At 39.8% G+C, this 19,971-nt stretch overlaps 1 long non-coding RNA gene across 3 annotated transcripts in view; it reads right to left on the bottom strand.

Moving 5' to 3' along the window:
• LOC140624808 (uncharacterized) overlaps positions 1-19,971 on the bottom strand; it is a 610,288-nt gene that overhangs the window by 56,118 nt on the left and 534,199 nt on the right. The window lies entirely within an intron of this gene.

Here is a 19,971-nt window from a genome sequence, read left to right as displayed (position 1 = left end):
CTCCCAAAATTCATATGTTGAAACCCATTCCTCAGTGTGATGCTACTGGGAGGTGATGCCTTTGGGAGGTAATGAAGTCATGAGGGCAGAGTCCTCAGGAGTGGGATTAGGGCCCTTATAAAACAGACCCCAGAGAGCTCTCTTGCCCCTTTCAGCACTGAAGCCACGGCAAGAGGACAGCCATCTATGAGTCAAGAAACAGGTGTTTGCTAGACACCGAATCTTCTGGTATCTTGATCTCCCCAGCCTCCCAAACTGTGAGAAGTAAATTTCTATTGTTTAGAAGCCATCTGGTTTATGGCATCTTGTTACAGCAGCCTGAGCTAAGACACAAGGTTAGCAGACCTAACAATATCCTTACCCTCTCTGCAGTGCTCAGTGAGAACAGAGGAGCAAGTACAAGATCCCAGAGGTACAAAAATTGGAAAACATGGGAACACAAGCTTAAGAAGAACTGAAGTGCCTGACAGTAGGGACCATGTTAAGTAAAGAGACAAAGAATCTCATGGATTCTGAGAACTGGAAATGGTCAAGGGTGTAGAGATAGCGGGGAAAATCAGAGGAGCTAGGAAATGAAAGTCAGAGTGAATGAGTCCCAGAGGAAACATGTCTGATGCTGGTCTTGATGTGCAGCTGGGTTGCTGGGTGACTCAAGTTGGAAAGGAAACAAGTCACTGGAGTTGAGGGGATGGAGGCAGAAGGAAGCTCAGGTTTTTGAAGAGTCTTGAACTGGCAACTGTGAAGTCTTAACATCACACAGACAGTCCCAAGTCTAGTGGTAAGGAACTTGGAGGGGAGTAAGAGAGGCCAGAATCATCGCTGGGGGTGGACGATCTCTGGGGATGCGTGTCCTGCTCACTACCACCTGTAAACAGAGCTAACAGGGCCATCCTGGGCAGAGACAGGTCAGCAAGCTGCCAGCCACGTGGGGGGTGGGAAAAGGGTAATCAAATCTTGCCTTGTGAAAGATGAGCCTGTGGGCGGGTCAGGGGGTGGCTCTAGAGGTGTCTGGTTTTGTGTAAGGAGCTTCAAATCCCTTTTAGATACATGAGGGCACAGATACCTTCTCCACAATCTTAGAGCCAGCCCTGCGATGTGCTCCAAAACTGGGGTAATTTCTCAAATTATGATATCCTATGAAAAGTTTACCATCTGGCCTAAATGCACAATGACCTATGTGTTGGCACCTTTCTCCTCTCTTCCCCCATTTCTAAGCATTTACATTTTTAATTTGCTCCATAGGTTTTATTAAGACATGATATTTTGATGCATTATTGATGCATTCACCTACTTAGGTATGTTGTGTCTAACTCCTCCCTTTAGAATGAATCTTCAGAGGGCAAGGATCTTGTCCAGATTATTCCATTTTATGCTTCTGGTTCCCTGATCTGTGCCTTCCCCATAAAAGTTGAATTTCTCTCTCTCTGTCTCTCTCTCCCTCTCTCTTACACACACACACACACACACACACACACACATCCAATTATCTGTGCAATAGTTTCTGACAAATTTTCAGTCCAAAAAAGATAAAAAAATAAAGTTGACACAATATGTAACAGATTAAATGTTTCTTCCTCTCTTGTCAAGCTGTTCCTAAATCATTCACTTTACTGGTATTTAAAGGATATAAAAATGCAAAAAAAGCAAGGGAAGTGAATTATGTAGTTTACCCCATTATCTTTCCACACCTGCAATTACCTGTTTTAGTACATCTCACTCCTGCCTAAAGAAAGCAGAGCTTCTCTTTCTCTCTTTCCCCATCCTTTCTCTTCATCCCACACCGCATACATACATATGTCACACATCCAAGCTCACATCTATTTTCCTAATCTATGATTTCCATGTGAGTACTCGAATTCACCCTCTCTTCTACATACTTCCTTTGATTTGCATGACTAATGGGAATAATGAAATTTCTAGATTCAGTACTGCTCATGCTGTATCTTATAATCATCATCACATTATTGAAATAATGAAAGCAAAATGCTCAGCTGCTTGGAGTGTAGTGCTAATGAGGTCAAGGTAGTTGGTTCCATTTCTGGACAGGCTAGTTAGTATTTTGCAGTGGAAAAAAAAAATGGTTTCATAGCTATAGACTGCACCCTTAACCTCAACCGGCCATACTATAAAGTTACGTCACTGGTTACAAGCAGACTGTGGTAAGAGAAAAGGAATGCATTCGGGCAAATCCACAATTTAGATAATATTAGGGTCATTCTCGTAACTAGCTTCATTATCTTAGAGCCATAATGAAGGAGTCAAGCTTGGTCAGCAAGTAGAATTAACCTTTACAAATGACTAGTAAACATATTTCAAGAATTTAAAAAAAAATCAAGCAGAAAAAGTCAAAGGTGAGGATAAACATTAAAGAACAGGTAATATTTAGGATGGAAATATCAACAGTTTGGCTAAACCATTTAAAAATACTAGTTCAATTTAGGTCCCCCCCCGCCCCCCCCCGCAGACAGTTGCACAGGGTGTGCACTGCACAAGTTTAGAGGGAGTCTTTCATTTGTACTGTGATGTAAACTGGTCACAGAAACTATTAGAGAATGCATAATTTTCCCAAGTCACACAGTGAGCAAGTGTTGGAAATAAAATATAGAGAGTCATTTTGCGTAAGCTAGAGAAATACTCAAAATGGGAAGAACAAAATATCTATTTACTTTCTGCAGGATAATGTATTGAAACCCAGAAGAAACAATCCTGGCTGGACTAGACAAGATTCATCATTAACTTCAGAAAAGCCCAGAGGGAAATGAAGAAGAGTCCAGGGTCACAGAGGATAACCTAAACATTCTAGAGCAAGAGACAGTCTAGGAAAACACTTCATCCATGGTAATATTTTAGATTAGAGGCTGCGTGGAAAAGGGGACAAAAACTCACCCATGGTTTATTTTCCAATACTTGGGATTTTTCTACCCTTCACTTAGACCAGAAAAAGACTGAATATTCTTGTGTTTTTCATAACATTTCTCTATGGAGAGAGGAAGTGCTTTTAAAATGTAGGTGACTTAAAAAAAATGCAGATTACTGAGCCCTACCTTAGCTACTCAGCCTCCCGTTTCCCAGAAGATATGTAAATACTTCAAAATTTGGGAAACCCTGCCCTAGAAGATGAGTGAGGTAATAAAATGTACTCAACTCCTAAAGCCCATAGATAGGAACAGATGAAGAGAGAAACCCAAAAAGAACAATCAGGGACAGGAGACTAAATGATAAACTCCAAGTCTCCGGGAACTTGCTCCTTTTAGATGGCTCACCATTTGGCTTTTCTCCCCAGAAACCAACCGATGTTAGGAGAGATCTGATGTGGAAGATGAGAAGCTTGAAGTAAGAATAATTCAGATTCAGAGCCCCTGCTCAGCCATCACCAGCCGGGTAACCCTAAGCAAATAATAGTACGTTCTCTTCAGCCTCAGTTTCCTTACTGTACCACAAGGATAAATATACCCTCCCATGGAATTCTAGGGATAGAACGAGAGGGCTCACTCATGCAAAGCATGCGGGACAATGTAAATTTGCGTCAGTGAAAGCTCTTGAGGCCATGATTGCCATAGATGTTTAGAAGATGGAGTGAAATAAGTCAATCGGAGAAGGACAAACATTATATGGTCTCATTCATTTGGGGAATATAAAAAATAGTGAAAGGGAATAAAGGGGAAAGGAAAAAAAAATGAGTGGGAAATATCAGAAAGGGAGACAGAACATGAGAGACTCCTAACTCTGGGAAACGAACTAGGGGTGGTGGAAGGGGAGGTGGAAGGGGGGTGGGGTGACTGGGTGACGGGCACTGAGGGGGACACTTGAGGGGATAAGCACTTGGTGTTATTCTATATGTTGGCAAATTGAACACCAATAAAAATAAATTTATATATACATAAAAAAGAAGATGATAGCATTGCTCTGGTTTCAGATTGGGCAGAGGAATCCGTCAAAATGGATTTCTCCTTGTTAATCACGGTGCCACTCTACTCAACTTCAAGTCTAAAACAAATCTGACTTTTGTTATATCTCCATAGTATTATTTAAAGTAGGGTCATTGTGAGCAAGAAGAAATATTAGTAAGGGATGTAGTGACAGGGAGAGGAAAGACTAAGGTAGTCTTTGATGCCAGTGCACTGCTTGGGTCTTTCTCTGGGGGCCCAGGGTTGGGGAGCGGGAAGAATAAGCCTGTAAGAAGGGGGAGCCTTCCTTGGAATCTCGGAGGAGAGGAGGACAAGGCAAATGAGCCATTTTGAGTTTGCTTCATTTTCAGGACTGCAGTTAAAAGAGAAAGACATCAGCAAGCGCCTGCATAAGGATGGTATTGTGGAAATGTGGCTGATGGAGTCAATGACTTTGACTCCAAGAGACATTTTCTTCATGATTTTATGACAGGGATGAAAGCATCTGGCATAAGCTTCAGGAAAGGTATAATCTTTTAGTTAGCTTGGAGGGAAAAATAAACAGCAACAAGTCAAAGAAACTGGTGGTTAGAGTTGGCAAAAAATTGCCACTTCGAGGAGCGTGATTGAGAGAGGCGGCTTGCATGCAGGAGTGTGCATTGCCACTAATTCAGGATGTCTGGGAAATAGCAATGTGCTGGTTAATTGGACATTATGCTTTCCCAAGTGTTTCCATCATTATGCAGCACATATGGATTACCAATTTTCAGATAAATGAAATGCATGTAGAATCTTAAAATATTCAGATTGTCTGGTCTACTGCTTCCATTTTATAGATGAGGACGTTTAGGGCCAGTTAGGAAAAATGCGTGTGAAGTCACAGCTAATTGGTAATGTGGCCACGATCGGAACTCAGATCTCCTCACTTTCAGGTCCAGGTTTACTTTTCCTCCCCAGATGGTTCCAGAACTCTTACTGGTCTTGAATACTTTTTGACGGTTGAGAATCTTAAGTGCCTTGGAAGTCATCATTACTGCTATCCCTTTTCTCTGGACTAGGCTAAAGGATAGAAATCGTAAACATAGGAGAGAGGGCTGACTCTCTGCCTGCTTAACATAACCCCCAAACATGCTGTCTGGAACAGACTATTGATCATCACTTGTTTATTTATCATGTGATTCTTTCTCCTAAACTGTCATTGTGTAAGATACGTAAAAGAAAGTGATTCCCCTTTGTGGGCGCTGCAGAAACTTTAGACGGAAATTTAGAAATGAAATAGATGCCTAAGATAACATTTTAAGACAATATGACTAAAAGGAGGTCCCTTACCTATTACTGAAGGCAACGACCCAGAGGCTTAAATTTGGGCAATGTCAGGCTATCATAGTGCAAGTTGGCCTGACAGTTGAAATATTGGAAGGGAGAAGTCCAATAATATCCTAAAGATAATTTGGAGGAGAGTCCTTCTTTGTGAAACCCTCCGTCACAACTCATATAACTTGTGATAAATCCACCTCCCAAAACTTGCAGTCACTCCACCTTGGGATGGAAACTGATGTGGAAATATCATTTGGGGGCACTGCTTGAATTTAAAGATACAAAGTGAAAAGTTAGTTTAATGTTTACTCGTGTGCCTAAGTTCAATCTTACTAATTTATATCTGTCTCTAAGACATCGAGCTAGAACTAAGGGCTGGGGAGTCTGAGGTAGATTTCTAGAACAGGCTTCTCAAACTCCAATGTGCATATGAATCAATTAGGGAAACTTGTTAAAAATGCAGATTTGGATTCAGTAGGTCTGAGGTGGGAAGTGCTATTCACATTTCTAAAATTCTCCCATGAGATGCTAATTATGCTGGTTCATGGACCACATTCTAAGTAGTCAGGGTTGAGACAAGTAATAAAGCAACAGAGCACTATTCCTTATGGGAATCAAGTCTTTAGTTGATCTATTTCTATATAGGGATATAGATAATAACTACCCCAGATCAAAGTAAAAAGATTTTTTTTTAAGATTTTATTTTTTTATTCATGAGAGACAGAGAGAGAGAGAGAGAGAGAGAGGCAGAGACACAGGCAGAGGGAGAAGAGCAGGCTCCATGCAGGGAGCCTGACATGGGACTCGATCCCAGGTCTCCAGGATCACACCCTGGGCTGAAGGCAGCGCTAAACCGCTGAGCCACCTGGGCTGCCTAAAGTGATAAGATTTTGATTAAAAACTTGTAGCTCAAATCTAATCTGTTAAAAAAATATTTTTTTAAAAAAAGCTAATCTGTTTTGGTGCTACAAAAAAAAAATGTGTGTTTGTGTGCTGGGTTGGGGGGAGACACAGTGAGACAGAGACAGAGAGAGAGAGAGAGAATGTACATGTATTTCAGACTTGCCCCCAATCCTGCTTACACTACTTAATCCTCCACACTAGAGTCACAGTCATCTTTCTGAGACTTCAAATCATCATTTCTCTCCGTTTGAACAAATCCTTAGATAGTCCCTGTTGTTGTACAGTAGGCAATGTACAAACTCTTAAAACCCTTTACACGATTCTCCTAGATCTGGCCATAGCTTCATGTTTTATCACTGCCTAAGCTCTAGCTCTAAACACACCAAATATCTATTTGTGCCTCCAACAGGATGCTTTCTTTCTCTCTCCCATGTTCCCTCTTCCTAAAACACTTTGCCTTCCCCCAAGGCAATTCTCTTCTTCACTTACTATATTCTTATGCATCCCTCCAGGGAAGTCTTCCTAGATGCCCAATGTCTAAGAGCCTCTGCTATAGGACCAACCCTACAGCACCTTCCTCCTACCCTATTAATAAGACTTGCATGGCCATGGTGGGTTTACTTGAAAGTCTTTCCCACTCTACTCAAATCTCTTTGAGGACAAGACCGTGTCTTTTTAGCCCACTATTTTATCCAGTTTTCCTGGCTTGACTCTCTTTAGGCAAACAGTTTAATTTAATTATGGGTGAATAAATAAGCCAGTGGGTAACAGTTGCAATTGTTGGGTGGGAGACAGAGAGAAGGATTATGCAAGGCATTGTCCAGAAAGAGCAGAGAATGCTGGCTGGGGTAACCTAATGGCGTTTGGGCAACCAGAAAATATCTTTCTAAAAGAGGAGGTCCAAGATCATGAAGCATCCAGACCGGGCAAATGGAATTAGAAGGGGAAAACAGAAATGAGGAAAGTTGCAAAGGGATGGTGAAAAGGCGCATAGAGGACGAAAGCATATGGATCTCATCATGCTTTTCCTGGGTATTTAGACAAAATAGAACATCCTGGACAGACAGAAAACCTGCAGTGGGAACAGAGGAAATATAGAGGTGAACGGAAGTTGGAATCAAATATCTTCCCAAATCCTTGTAGAAGGCAAAGAATCATTGCACTGGAAAGCACGAGACTGCTGACGGTATGGATTTAGGAGGCATGTAATTGCTTAAATACTTTAAGATTTGAAAACAGGCTTGTAATCGTTTACAGAACAAAAATAACATTTTCTGCGACCCATGTGACAATTAAGGGCATATCTGTGAAATATTCTATGTCCAGAATAGAGTGGGCAGGAAGAGAAGAGATGAGATATGAAGGGTTCCTAAAATAAAACTTGCCTTGGGCCTTGTGCACACAGGATGATTATTCATATACACAAGTCAGGGAAATGCTTGTTAGTTTTCGATGGTGACACTTCTGACACTTGGATTTGATTTCTTAGTATATCCCCTACAACTGTCATTTTCAAACCTTCTAATAAGCAGTGACCCTTTTGTCAAATAAAATATCACCCTCAGGACAGAAAAAGATACTTGGGTTGAAAGGAAGCCAGAGGAGGTGAACATCATGTCCAGCTTTCCACACGCTCCCAACATCCCATCGGCAACCTCATAGGTCTTTGGCAGGACATCAAGGATTTGGAATACATCAGGTCACGTATTGGTCCTCTCCAAACATTTAGCAACTTATATTTGCTCAGACCCTAGGGACGACTTGTCCCACTTATATTTTCAAAGTTTAAATTCAATTTTAACTCTGAATAATATTTCATTATCTATATAATCCACATGTGTATATATGTTTATGTATATTATGAAATTTCATATATATTCATACATCATATGTATGGATATACGTATGTCTACCTCTATGTATATTAATTAATTGTAATTAAATTAAATATGTATATATATAGAGAGAGATCTATATATAGACCTTTCTATATGAATGATTGGAGTATCTATCAGAAACAAACATAAAGATTAAATACATATCAAGATTTAAAGTGAATAAAGGCAACAGTACCTTTTTTCAATTTTAATTTTGCTTGTTATCAATCACTTCCTAACAGAATTTTGTGTTTCTAATTTACTCTGGATCTTTTCAAGTCAATGACCTTGCCAGTGAGTGATCAATATTGATCAATAATGCATCTGGCCTTCATGACAGAGATCCTCTAGAAGAGATTTTTAATAAGCTCCTCAACCTTCACAGAGTACATAACAGGCACTCCTTAAATATTTGTTGAAAGATTGGCTGAATGAAGGAGTGTTGGCTTTTGTTTTTCTTTCTTAAATTTTTAATTTTATCATGTAAGCCATTATTGGGTCTGAGTTATAGAGTGAATTGCTGTGGACCTGTAATCGAAAGGTCTGGATTGAATGCCAACTCCAGGCAATTTCTTGTTTGACTTTAGGTCCCATTTTTTTTTTTTTTTTTTTTTTTGTAAAGTGGGGGTAACAGCAAATACCTCCTTGAAAACTGTGGACTGCCATTAATATGTCAATGAGTATCTTGGGGATATTCCTTTTGAGAATATTCCATTTGTGTTCCTTTTGAGCCCTAAAGAACATTTTCCCCGGGAACCTGAAAGGGAAGGGCAGAATTTTTTTGGACTCTGTTCTTTCCATTGTGTATTTTTCTTGTTCAAAAATATATTTTTTTAAAGATTTTATTTATTTATTTATTTATTTATTTATTTATTTATTTATTTGACAGAGAAAGGGAGAGTGAGAGTGCACAAGCACAGGGGACAGGAGAGGGAGAAGCAGGCTCCTCACTGAGCAGGGAACCTGACACAGGGCAAGATCCCAGGACTCCAGGATCATGACCTGAGATGCTTAACTGACTGAGCCACCTAGGCACCCGTGTTCAAAACTATTCTGTCTAAAGAGAGTAGGTGGATTTATCCCCTGATACTCTCCAGGATCAAGAATATTTGTCTTCGTTACAAGGCAGGCTTCTACCCCCTACTTTCTAATGAATATTTCATTAATATTGAAAGGATTTAATTAACTATCTCTGCTTCCTAGAAAAAAAATCACACTTTTATTTGCCTCTGTAATTCCCAGCAAAAGTTTTTTTTTTTTTTTTAAACAAGACTAACATGTAAAAAGTCTTTCTGTGCTGTAAACTGAATATTTGTATCCCTCCTTCAAATCCCTATGTTAAATCCTAAGCCCCAATATAATGGTATCAGGATGTGAGGCCTTTGGGAGGAGACCAGGTGATGATGGTGATGACCCTACAATTGAGATTAGCACCCTTATCAAAGAGACCCCAGAAAGCTTCACCACGTGAGGACACAGTGAGAGGTCGGCTGCGGATGAGCCAGGAAGTGGGTTCTCACCAGACACTGAATCTGCCATTGCCTTGATTTTAGACTCCACAGCCTCCACAGCTATGAGAAATAAATTTCTGTTGCTTATAAGGTACCCAATCTGTGGCATTCTGTTATGGCCACAGAATTACATGGAATGAAATAAGATAGTCCGTAATCAACTGGGACTATGAGTTGTATGCCTGATTGGTTGTATGCCTGACCTTTTGCACTCAGAACAACAAGAGATAATTTCTGTCAGAGTGCCGTAAAGATGAACAGCATCACACAATGCTTCTCCCATATTACCAGGATGCATTTCATAAACTAGACCTGTAACACAGGATTTAGGAACCAACTGCAGACTATAATACAGCAGGGTTTAATTAAATGGTGGCTTAACATTTTTGCTTTCCTTAAAAAAAAAAAAAAAAATCCTTACCATCTAGCTGTGCCCAGATTATACATAAGTAAGAGGCAGAGAACTTAAGATTTTCTGATTGAATTAGAGAAAATACTACAGGAAGCAGCATTTGCTGAATTCCTATTACATGCCGTTTGAGTTTATTTAATCTTCATAACAGATTTCAGAAGTAGGCATTATCATTTCTGTTTTACAGACCCAGCTTCTAGAACTCAGTCAACTTAATCACCTGCCCAAAGTTACACAATACAAAGGCAGTGCAGTTGGGGTTAGAAACCAGGTGTTATAGCTTTATATCACACCATATTTCTGTAACACCAAGAGATAAGATAGTTTGAAAAACATATAGTTTTACATTTTTACAAAAAAACATATTTATATAGAGATTAGATTTAGATCTAACATAGAATACCAGATTTAGAATAAACTTCCAAATAGGTAACTGGACACAAAATTTAACTGAACTGAGAAAATTATTAAGTCATTAAATATGTATTTTGTATTTACCCTTTGCATGCATGGTAAAGCGCTAGTTGATCTACAGCTATCACCAAGACACAATCTGTCTACAGTATCTCTGGCACTGGTCATAGTGGTCATTCAGCCTCAAATAGTTCAAGTACTCAGGTCCAATTATCTGCCAGCAAAACTATGCAGATGAATGCTAGGTATTATATCTCTAAGATCTTGTTTGACTCTAAAGACCAGTAAAAATAATAAAGCTGAGGCATCAATTCTTTATTCCAATTCAAGTCCTGGAAAATAGAACAGCATGATCTTTAGTTCATTGTATTTTCTGAATGTAATGAACTTCTGCTTTTTTTAGTCAGGGCAGATGTGTCAAACTGCAGCCATAGGCAAACATATACACATCTACCAAAATTCCTTTATGTGCATTTATATATCACCTCTTAATTTACTGTACTCAGGCATTAAAAACTACCTTCTTTATTTTATTGATAATAAGATGGCACTGATTTTAAGACCTAGTGTTATGAGTCACCAAAAAAGGAACATATAGCATATAATTAAATTATAATATAATGCCTTCTTATCATCAACTCAAAGACATAATTTGATTTTGACACTACTACTACTTTGTGAATAAAATGTGTGTCTCAGAATTGACGAAAATACGGTATGTGTTAGGTAGCTCTCCTAGCATGCTATATTGACTAAGTACTCTTGGCATGGATGTAATTTACACAACTGACTACTCATCTACCTTTCATACAATTCCAGTTCTAGTGTGTGTGCACAGACAGTGGTTGATCATTTAGTCTCTGGAATCACCCTTTCTGGGTTCAAGATATATCTCTACCACTTAATAGTTTTATGACCTTTGGAAAGTTTTTTTTTTTTTTTTTTTTTTTTTTTAACATTTTGGTGGATCATATTCCTCTTCTTTAAAGCACAGATAAGAATAAGAACTAACTCACAGGATTATTGTGAGGATTAAATAAATGAAACTGCGCTTTGCACATATTAAGTGGCTAAAATGTATTTACTATTAATATAGCTGTTACTATGATTACAGAGTACATGAATATGTGAGGCATCTTGAACTCCCTGTGCAAATCTTCACAGTGCCCAGGGGACTTCATCTCAACTTTAAGATGCAAACCTTTACAAGCATGCAGCTGTTCCGGACGTCAAGAATGCATGCACAGCCCATAATCATGCCCGTTATGTAACCTGCCACGCAAGCCACATCCTTCCAAGTCATGTGTTCCCAGAGGACACACGCAGTTATGCAAAGGAAACCTGCTGTCTCTTAAGTATATCCACTTTCCATAAATTTACAATTAATATTAATCCTGATCTTGAAAATAAGCCGTGAACCAAAGCAAATCGCCTTAAAAACAGATTTTCATTAATGAGGAGATTTACTCTTAAGTTTCTCCCCGCCCACCTTCCTTACTTGGCTTTCATGAAAATTGCAAAGCATCTTTCCCTGGTGAGACCCATACCATGACTGCTGATACACGGTTGAGAGCATTTTGGTACTTAATTAGTGCAGAAATACAAGTAAAGGCAGAACCTTATTCACCTCTCTCATTCATTTCCTTTCAGATCAGTTCCTGTGACCCTGCGTACTGACAAAGCACCTATACCTAGCCGCACGTCTTAACAAGCATAGCAGCTCAAGGCCCAGGCGATCTTTAACCTTCCATCCCTCCTCATGCATACCTTGAGCTTCAACACACATGCTTGCTCACTTCACGCTTTCATTTAAGCTCAAGCACATTTAGAGGGCCCAGAACTTGCCTGTCCCTCCATCTTATGTTTCTCTTTCCCTATTCATTCTCCTTGAGTGTACTTGCTTGAGCTGTGTTTCTCAGAGAGGTGGATACATTTACCCATGGCTCTAGCAAAAATTTCCTTTTTCTGTAGGTGCTATAGTTGAGACACTAAGCAGAAATAATGCACCTAGAACCCTGTTTCCAAATACATCTCAGGTGGCCGAACGGAGTTTTATTATGGAGGACAAACCAAAGTCACTTTTTAGGAACATGTAAAAATAATGGCACAATCTCATCTGTTCCTCTTGTTCATCTCTTCTCTACTAACTTATTCTTGAATAAAAAGAGAATAGGGAGAAATAGCATGGCAAGTGTAATATATCTCCCTTTCTGTGACTCTACCCCATAACTTTTCAAATGAAAATAGGTAACACATGTAAGTCATGAATCATGGCATAGTCTATGTGTCCATGTCCTCGCCCAACCAATACTTCCTTAACTTTGATCCTTCTGCATAAGAGTCCTAATAATCCTGGAAGACAAAGGGATGGTCTCATTGCATTAGCATTTGCCATGCTAACCTAAAGAAAGGGTAAGTTAGGAAGGCAAGTAGTAGCACTGGAGGTGGTGATGACGCACGTGGTCACAGACTTAGAGTGGTACGATCTGCCCAACCAAGTCATCATAGTAGCTTATTATACATAATAAAATGAGGACCCAAAGTGTTTGTCATTCACTGATAACTACGAAGGGAGACCAAGGCTCTCTGCTTTGTAGGTAGTGTTTTCAACTCTAGCCACTTCTAATTTTACTTTTTAAAATGTAATTCAAGTTTTCCTTTACATTTAGGATCCTCTCACCTGAGTTTTCTTACCTATCAATCCAGACAGCTTACCAACGTCCTACAAGATTAGAGCTACATCATCTATGGTCTCAGTTCTCCAAGACCTTATGGCTTAAGCAAACAACTGTTGGACAAAGACTGGGTATAAGAGGATTCTGATCCTCTACCTATAACAAATGATGAACATTCTCTATTGGTCTGTTTTTCCCATTTATTTGTCTTTTTTCTGCCTTTGAAATTTTTCTTGCTCATGTTATGTTGAAAATGTCAAATTGTAGCCATTTAAGCATGACCTTAGGACTTCAGACAAGGAGCTCTGAGGACTGTGTCTGGTTTTGGTTTATCACACATAAGAGTCAGGGCCATTGGATTTAAGTATGCCACTGGGGCAAAGACCTCCTTGTCCTGAGTCCTTAGCATCTGTCAGTGTCTTGAATGTGGATCTAACGGATCAAGCTCCAAAGTATGGGGCTCGAAAAGGTTTATGTAGAGAAGAGGACAGAACACTGGAAACTGTTTACCATTTTTATGGGACTTTCAGAAGAAAATATTACTCATTTACTCGTTTTCAACAACGCAATCATTTTTTAACAAGTAGTTGCTATGTGCCACCTCTGGACTGGATGCCAGGGATATGCATCTTCATCACCATTATTGTAGGTTTTGAGTATTTACTGTGCACCAGATGCCATTCCAAGTTCTTTACTTTTAAGAAATATGAGAAAAACAACAACGAAAAAAGTAGTTCCTACACCCAAGGAATACTTACTGTTTTTCCCATGCCTAGGAATTTCCCTACCAGGGAATCTGATATTTTAAAAAATTGCTAGGTTTCATCACTAAGTCTCTCCAATTGGAATGAAAGCACAATTATTTGAAATCTTCTACCCTATAGTCAAACTTCTCACCGCCAAGCCATTTTTTGTGCATTTAATCCATTTCCTTTTATTTTCAAAATTTCAAGACAGGAGACATAGAGGCAGCAAGGTAGGGTGCACACCATGGCAGCACCCTACCATACCCAGCAGTTCTCCTCCTAGTCACAGCTCACATGCCACCCACACTGGGCCAGTTGAATATGACCAATCAGAACGACATATCACACACATCCCTGGAGGCCAATATTTCCAAGAATATGTGCATTGCTTTCATTAAAAACCAGAACCAAAAACAAACCCAAACAATAACAACAACAAAACAACAAAAAACCCCAAACACAACTGAATAGAGAAACCAATCTTTCCTGGTTACTTATTTTGTCAGGAATGTAAGGGGTGGAGGGAGGAAGAAAAGGTGTTAATCAGGGGACATTACAAATGATTCAAAAAACCAGCCAAATGGAAAGTAGTTCAAAAGCAAGTTGTAGTCTTTGCCACTGTTTCCTGCAGCAGAGCATTTCTCCTAAAATCATTAATGTCTGAAAAAAATAAACAACAACAAAAAACAGGAGTCAAGATTCTGCGGGCAAAGCCTGAAGCTGGTGAGATGCGAATAAGAGATGCTGAACAACTCAGCAGGACCATTATCTATTTGTTTATTAAGTTTTCCAGTATAGTAGATTGATCTGAAAATAACAGAACGTTTATGAAGCATGAAGCGTTTCCTAAGCTTTCAATTAAAATGAAATAAAACAAAATGCTGGATGTGTGTTCATTGCAGGAAATCTCATTAGGACACTGGTCATCACAGCCAGGCAGGGCCTCATTACCTCATGCTCTTACTTCAGCCCACTGCCCACCAGCTCAGCTCAGGCACCAAGTGTAAGTAATGCAGCTCTTCACTAGCATGAGCTTTGTTCTCTAGGGTGGAACACATCACAGTGATCTTTTAAGACAAAGGCCAGCACTGTGACCCCACTTTATGGAAGAAGAAAATGAAGTGCTATCTACTGGCTTTCCATGGGATCTGATCTATTGTACAAATTAGGAATAGAATATACAGCTCAGGAAGCAAAGTTAACTCCCTGAAACACTTGGAAACTCTGTGCTTGTATTTTTGCGGTTTCTTGTCACTAGGGGTTTGAACTCAGACTGGAAAGCAGAGAACAGACGAGAACATTAAATGAGGAAAAAGGGATAGAGAGCAAGCCAAAGAATGAAACAGACCAATGATGCACGTTTGGAGAGCTCAACACCAGGAGCACTGAGCAGAGCATTGTGGGACAGGAGGAGGCTGAGGGAGAAGGCATGGGAGCAGTGGTTTATAGGATCCAATAGATATTTGGTCTTAGTCCCTGTTTCTGGCACAGAGATTCTAAAAGCCTTGGAATTTCCTAAGTGATAAGAGAGACAAAGGTGTTTTATCATTCAGAACAAGGCGCTTTCAGCCCACCCTGAGCTTATGTTAATATACCTTTCAGGGAACCCCCAAGGATGTTTGCTGGTTATCAAGGAATCAACCATGTGATTAGAAGGTAGGGACTCTCAGCTTTGCCCCCATCCTCGGGAAGGGGGAGGGACTGGTGATTGAGCTCAATCTCCAAGAAATTAATCAATCACACTTATGTAAGGAAGCTTCCATAAAAACCCAAAGGGCCAGAGATCAGGCAGCTTCAGGGTTGATGAACACATGGAAATTTAGGGAGAGGGCACGAAAGCTCCACGCCCCTTTCTGCACACATTGTCCTATTTGGTTATTGCTGAGTTATATCCTTTTATTATACACCATTAATCTAGTGAGTAAACCGAGTCCTGTGAGCCCTACCAATTAATCAAACCTGAGCAGGGGGCCATGGGAACCTCAATCTATATGTGGGGGGTCAGAAACACAGGTGACAACCTGACTTGTGATTGGAGCCTGAGTCCGAAGTGAGGGTTGAACAGGGTTGAGAGACCTGTGGGACTGAGCCCTTAACCTGTGTGATCTGATGCTAACTCCAGGTAGATGGTGTCAGGCTGGAGTTAAATTGTAGGACATCCAGCTGGTATCACAGAATTGTTGATGTGTGGAAAAGCTACACATCTGGTGTCAGAAATGAGGCTGTGTTGTTGTAGACGTGAGAGGAAAGGAGACACACAGGAGAAGTGTGTTTTTCTTTATAGGAGTTTCAACCCTTCTCTCAAAGGGAAAGTCAGCAGGGTCAGTTCAATTTCTGAGGCCCAGAAACAGAAAAGAGTCTGAATTAGAGTAGTTCACAAGCAATCAAGACCCAAAACAGCAACCCAAGCCAGCACTATGATGGGTGTCTGTTCTTTCTTTTAATGATTTTTGTATTTTTGTTTTCTATTTGACTACTAAAATCTCACTAAGCTACATAACAGGACTACTCAACTTTGTTGTCTGTTCAGCATCTGTCTTAAAAGCATTTCTACTTTTTCTACTTCTCTGGAAACAGAAATCATTTGAAGGTTGAATTGTCATTACACTTGAAGAAATTCCAATTTGGGGCAGTCTCACCACTCCCTGAAAGGCTCTTGGAAACCCACACCCAACGGAAAAATTACATTTGAATAGTACATAGTTATAACCTACAATAGCTCCAAAGAAAAGGCAAGGTCTGGTATAGAATGAGTCCTCATATTTCCCACTTTTCTACTTTTCCTATCTTATTTTATTTTTAAGAAGGTTTTATTTATTCGTAAGAGACACAGAGAGAGGCAGAGACATAGGCAGAGGGAGCAGCAGGCTCCCTGTGGGGAGTCTGATGTGGGACTGGATCCCTGGACTCTGGGATCATGACCTAAGCCAAAGGCAGATGCTCAACCACTGAGCCACGCAGGCACCCCTATTTTTCCTAGTTGAAAGCAACATTTCCCCTATCATCTAAAGAAAATAATGGCTCTAAAGCAAAGGTTCATTTTTGTAAATACTACCAGTTTGGAATAGTGATATTAGATTTATCCTAATGTATGAAAAAAGAGATTAATCTCCATGCATAGTTTTAGACAAGAAAAAATTAAGTAAAAGATTGCTGTCTTGTAATAGAAATGTTGTCAGTAGACAGCCCTTTTCACACAGGGAATGTAATTTCTGTAGACTTTCACATAAGTGTGAATTGGGCCAACAATTTCAATTCATCCTTTGGTGAATTAGAGGATTGGACTACCCTGGATATATTCACATTCATTTCTTTCATTCTCTTTAATATTACTTAATCTCCTTTTACTAAATTAATGTGCGTAGTAGGGAATCAAGGACCTTTATGCTTAAGTTTTTATGTACTCTTGGACCATTCCACTCCTTAATATAAATGAATATTTTGGAAAGGAAAGGAAAGGAAAGGAAAGGAAAGGAAAGGAAAGGAAAGGAAAGGAAGGAAGGAAGGAAGGAAGGAAGGAAGGAAGGAAGGAAGGAAAGGAAGGGAGGGCGGGCAAGCAATGGCTTAGGAGTAAGTTTTCAAATTGATGAAAGGCTTATCTAAGAAGTCAAAACAGAACTCCTCTTCTTCCTGAACTTCACTGTTATCCAGTCTATGAGCCACAATGATGGGGCTTAGTTAGAACAGCATTGGGTTAAAAGTCAACCAGAAGCAAAGCAGCTGGTCCTATCACGGCTGGTGAGTAGCGCTGTGATCTTAGGCACGTCATTTAGCTTGGACTGGGACTCTGTGATTATAAAGATCCTCTAATCTCCAGAAGAGCATTCTAGAGAAGGCAGCTCTGGTATATAGTTTAGATTCTATAACTTCCTAGTGAATGAGCTTGGGCAAGCTGCTCAGCCACCTCTGCCTTAACTTCTTCAACTGTGAAAGTACACAGACTTCGTAGGGAGGGGTTGGTGGCCATTCACTGAGACAAGACTTCTGAAGGGCTTACTATGGCGCCTGGCATACAGTAGAGCATTCAATGACTTTTGGCCATTATGATGATGATGATGCTTCATTATCTCCAATAGTAGTAATTTCCTGTGTGCCTGGCGTGTGTCTTTAGCTAGCCACTTCACTAACAGACGGATCCCGTAAGTAATGATTTGGAACAATCAGCACTAGAGGCAGGTTTGGGAAGGAGAGTCTGGCTGATTGCTGTTATGTTATTTTTCTTTCTTTTATGACCCATAACCAGTACTTACTGGAGCAATATGTATTCACAAATTGCCATCCCAGAGAGTTGGGAGGGAAGTTGCTATTTAAAGGCTGCTCACAGGGTCTAGATTGGCATTTTGTGGTTACTACACAGAAATAAACTGTTGGAGACAGGTCAATTTAACTAGTGTGGTCTGCTTTGGTGTCTCAGAACTATTCCAGGTACTCGGGGTAGATGGGGTAAGTAAGTAAGTAAGTAAATAAATAAATAAATAAATAAACAGTTCAGATTTTTATCCTAGTTGCTTAAGGTTTACTCAAGCATGCAAAAGGCACTCACAATTGAAATACTAATGTCTAGCAAAACAGTATAAATCTCTGCATATGGTATTACGGGGCCAACTATAATCCTATCTTCCAGGGGATATTTTTGGAATGGAAGGCTGAATTTTTTCAGTGAAACTTCTTCCTTAATACAGACTGTGCACAAGAACTTGACGGAAACTTGGAATTTGTAGAGTATGTAGAAGGGATGGAGAATTACAAGAGAAAAGGAAGAGAAAAAATAAACCATTTAGAGGCAGAGTCTGTAGCATACTGATGGTGCCGTGGAGAAGTCTTGACTGGCTAAGGGGCAGGGAGGAATAACATCTGCTACGTAAGGGGAACTCCCGGGTTCCACATTTCGGACTTTTGGTTTTAATCCATAAGATATTAGTGAGACATTACAGTTTTTCACAAAGCAGAGATACTGAATTAAGTGAAGAATCCAATTGAGCCACACGAAATTGCCAGTATTTGACAGTTTTTGACCTACCAAAACGGCAACTTCATATGGTTCTATCTAGTACCTTAAAATCAAACTATCATTTGGATAAGAGGCAGGGAGATTAGCTTGGAGGCTAAGGATATTATCTAGAGGTGCCATCTCTGGGGCTTTGATAAAGGTGGATATTTTGGACAAGGGGAAAAGAGTGATTTTTCCTGACGTATTTTTGCTAGAGTTCTCTTAACCTCTCTTTTCTCTTTCCTTTTCTGCTCTTACTCTTGGGAAAGCAAAGCATTTGTTTTCTCACATCCTTCTGGGTCCAATTATGTTGATTCTGATCTCTCTTAGCTGCTTGACCCGTAGACCTTCTAGAGAACATAGTGAGGCCCCTTCTTAGAGGAGAGTGCAGATGCTTAGTTTCCTAGGCTTGGATTGCTCTACTGGATTTGATAGGTGAACTGCAAAATGTATGGATAAGCCCAGCTACTGAGAACAAACTTCCAGTCTCATTATCAAAGCTCTTCGTTGGATTTGGAAAAATACTATAGGTTTAAGGAAACCAAACCTCCTAGGGCTAGACAGCCCTGGTTATAAACATTCATTAGAAAGAAAACACTGGTTCTTATTTAAGAGGGTTTATGAAAGGCCCCCTTCTTGAAAGAGTCAAATTTGGGAATTGTTTAAGGGTATATGCATAACGAACTGGGGAGACAGATAGTTGCTCAGATGTTTTTAACTTCCCCAAATGATCTTGAGTTCTGTTTCAGGATCAGGGAAAACTGAATTTCTTTGAACCATTTCAACTCTAAATCTGCAGTATACATATACAATACCCAGCATGACAAAATTAGGTCACTAGCTGATGCAAATCCAGTCAAGTGAAATGCTCATGAAGTTGTACCGAAAAATAACTGTCCGAGTTCGAAAAGTTGAGATTGCAGAAGTTTGATGTTTTATGCTTTTTAGTAGATTGTACTTAATGCCGAAGATTTGAGCTTGTTTGCTGAAAATCATTAATCTCATGATACTTTTATCATTGGAAATAGTAGCAGCTTTAGGGGATCCTTTAGACTGCCACAGAGATTTAGCATGAGGCTGGAAAACAGCATCCTACCACCCTAGCACGTAGTCACCAGCAAAATCTGTTCTGTCTCCTGCCCTTACCATCTATTCAAATTTGACGGTCTTGTCCAAGGTTCAAAGTATGTTTAGAAAAGGGATGGGGCAAAATTCAGGCCAGGATAGTGCAGATATTAG

The sequence above is a fragment of the Canis lupus genome, chromosome 35 (assembly GCF_048164855.1).
Source record: "Canis lupus baileyi chromosome 35, mCanLup2.hap1, whole genome shotgun sequence".
NCBI classification, from domain to species: Eukaryota; Metazoa; Chordata; class Mammalia; order Carnivora; family Canidae; genus Canis; species Canis lupus.
This window is presented reverse-complemented; position numbering and strand designations above follow the sequence as displayed.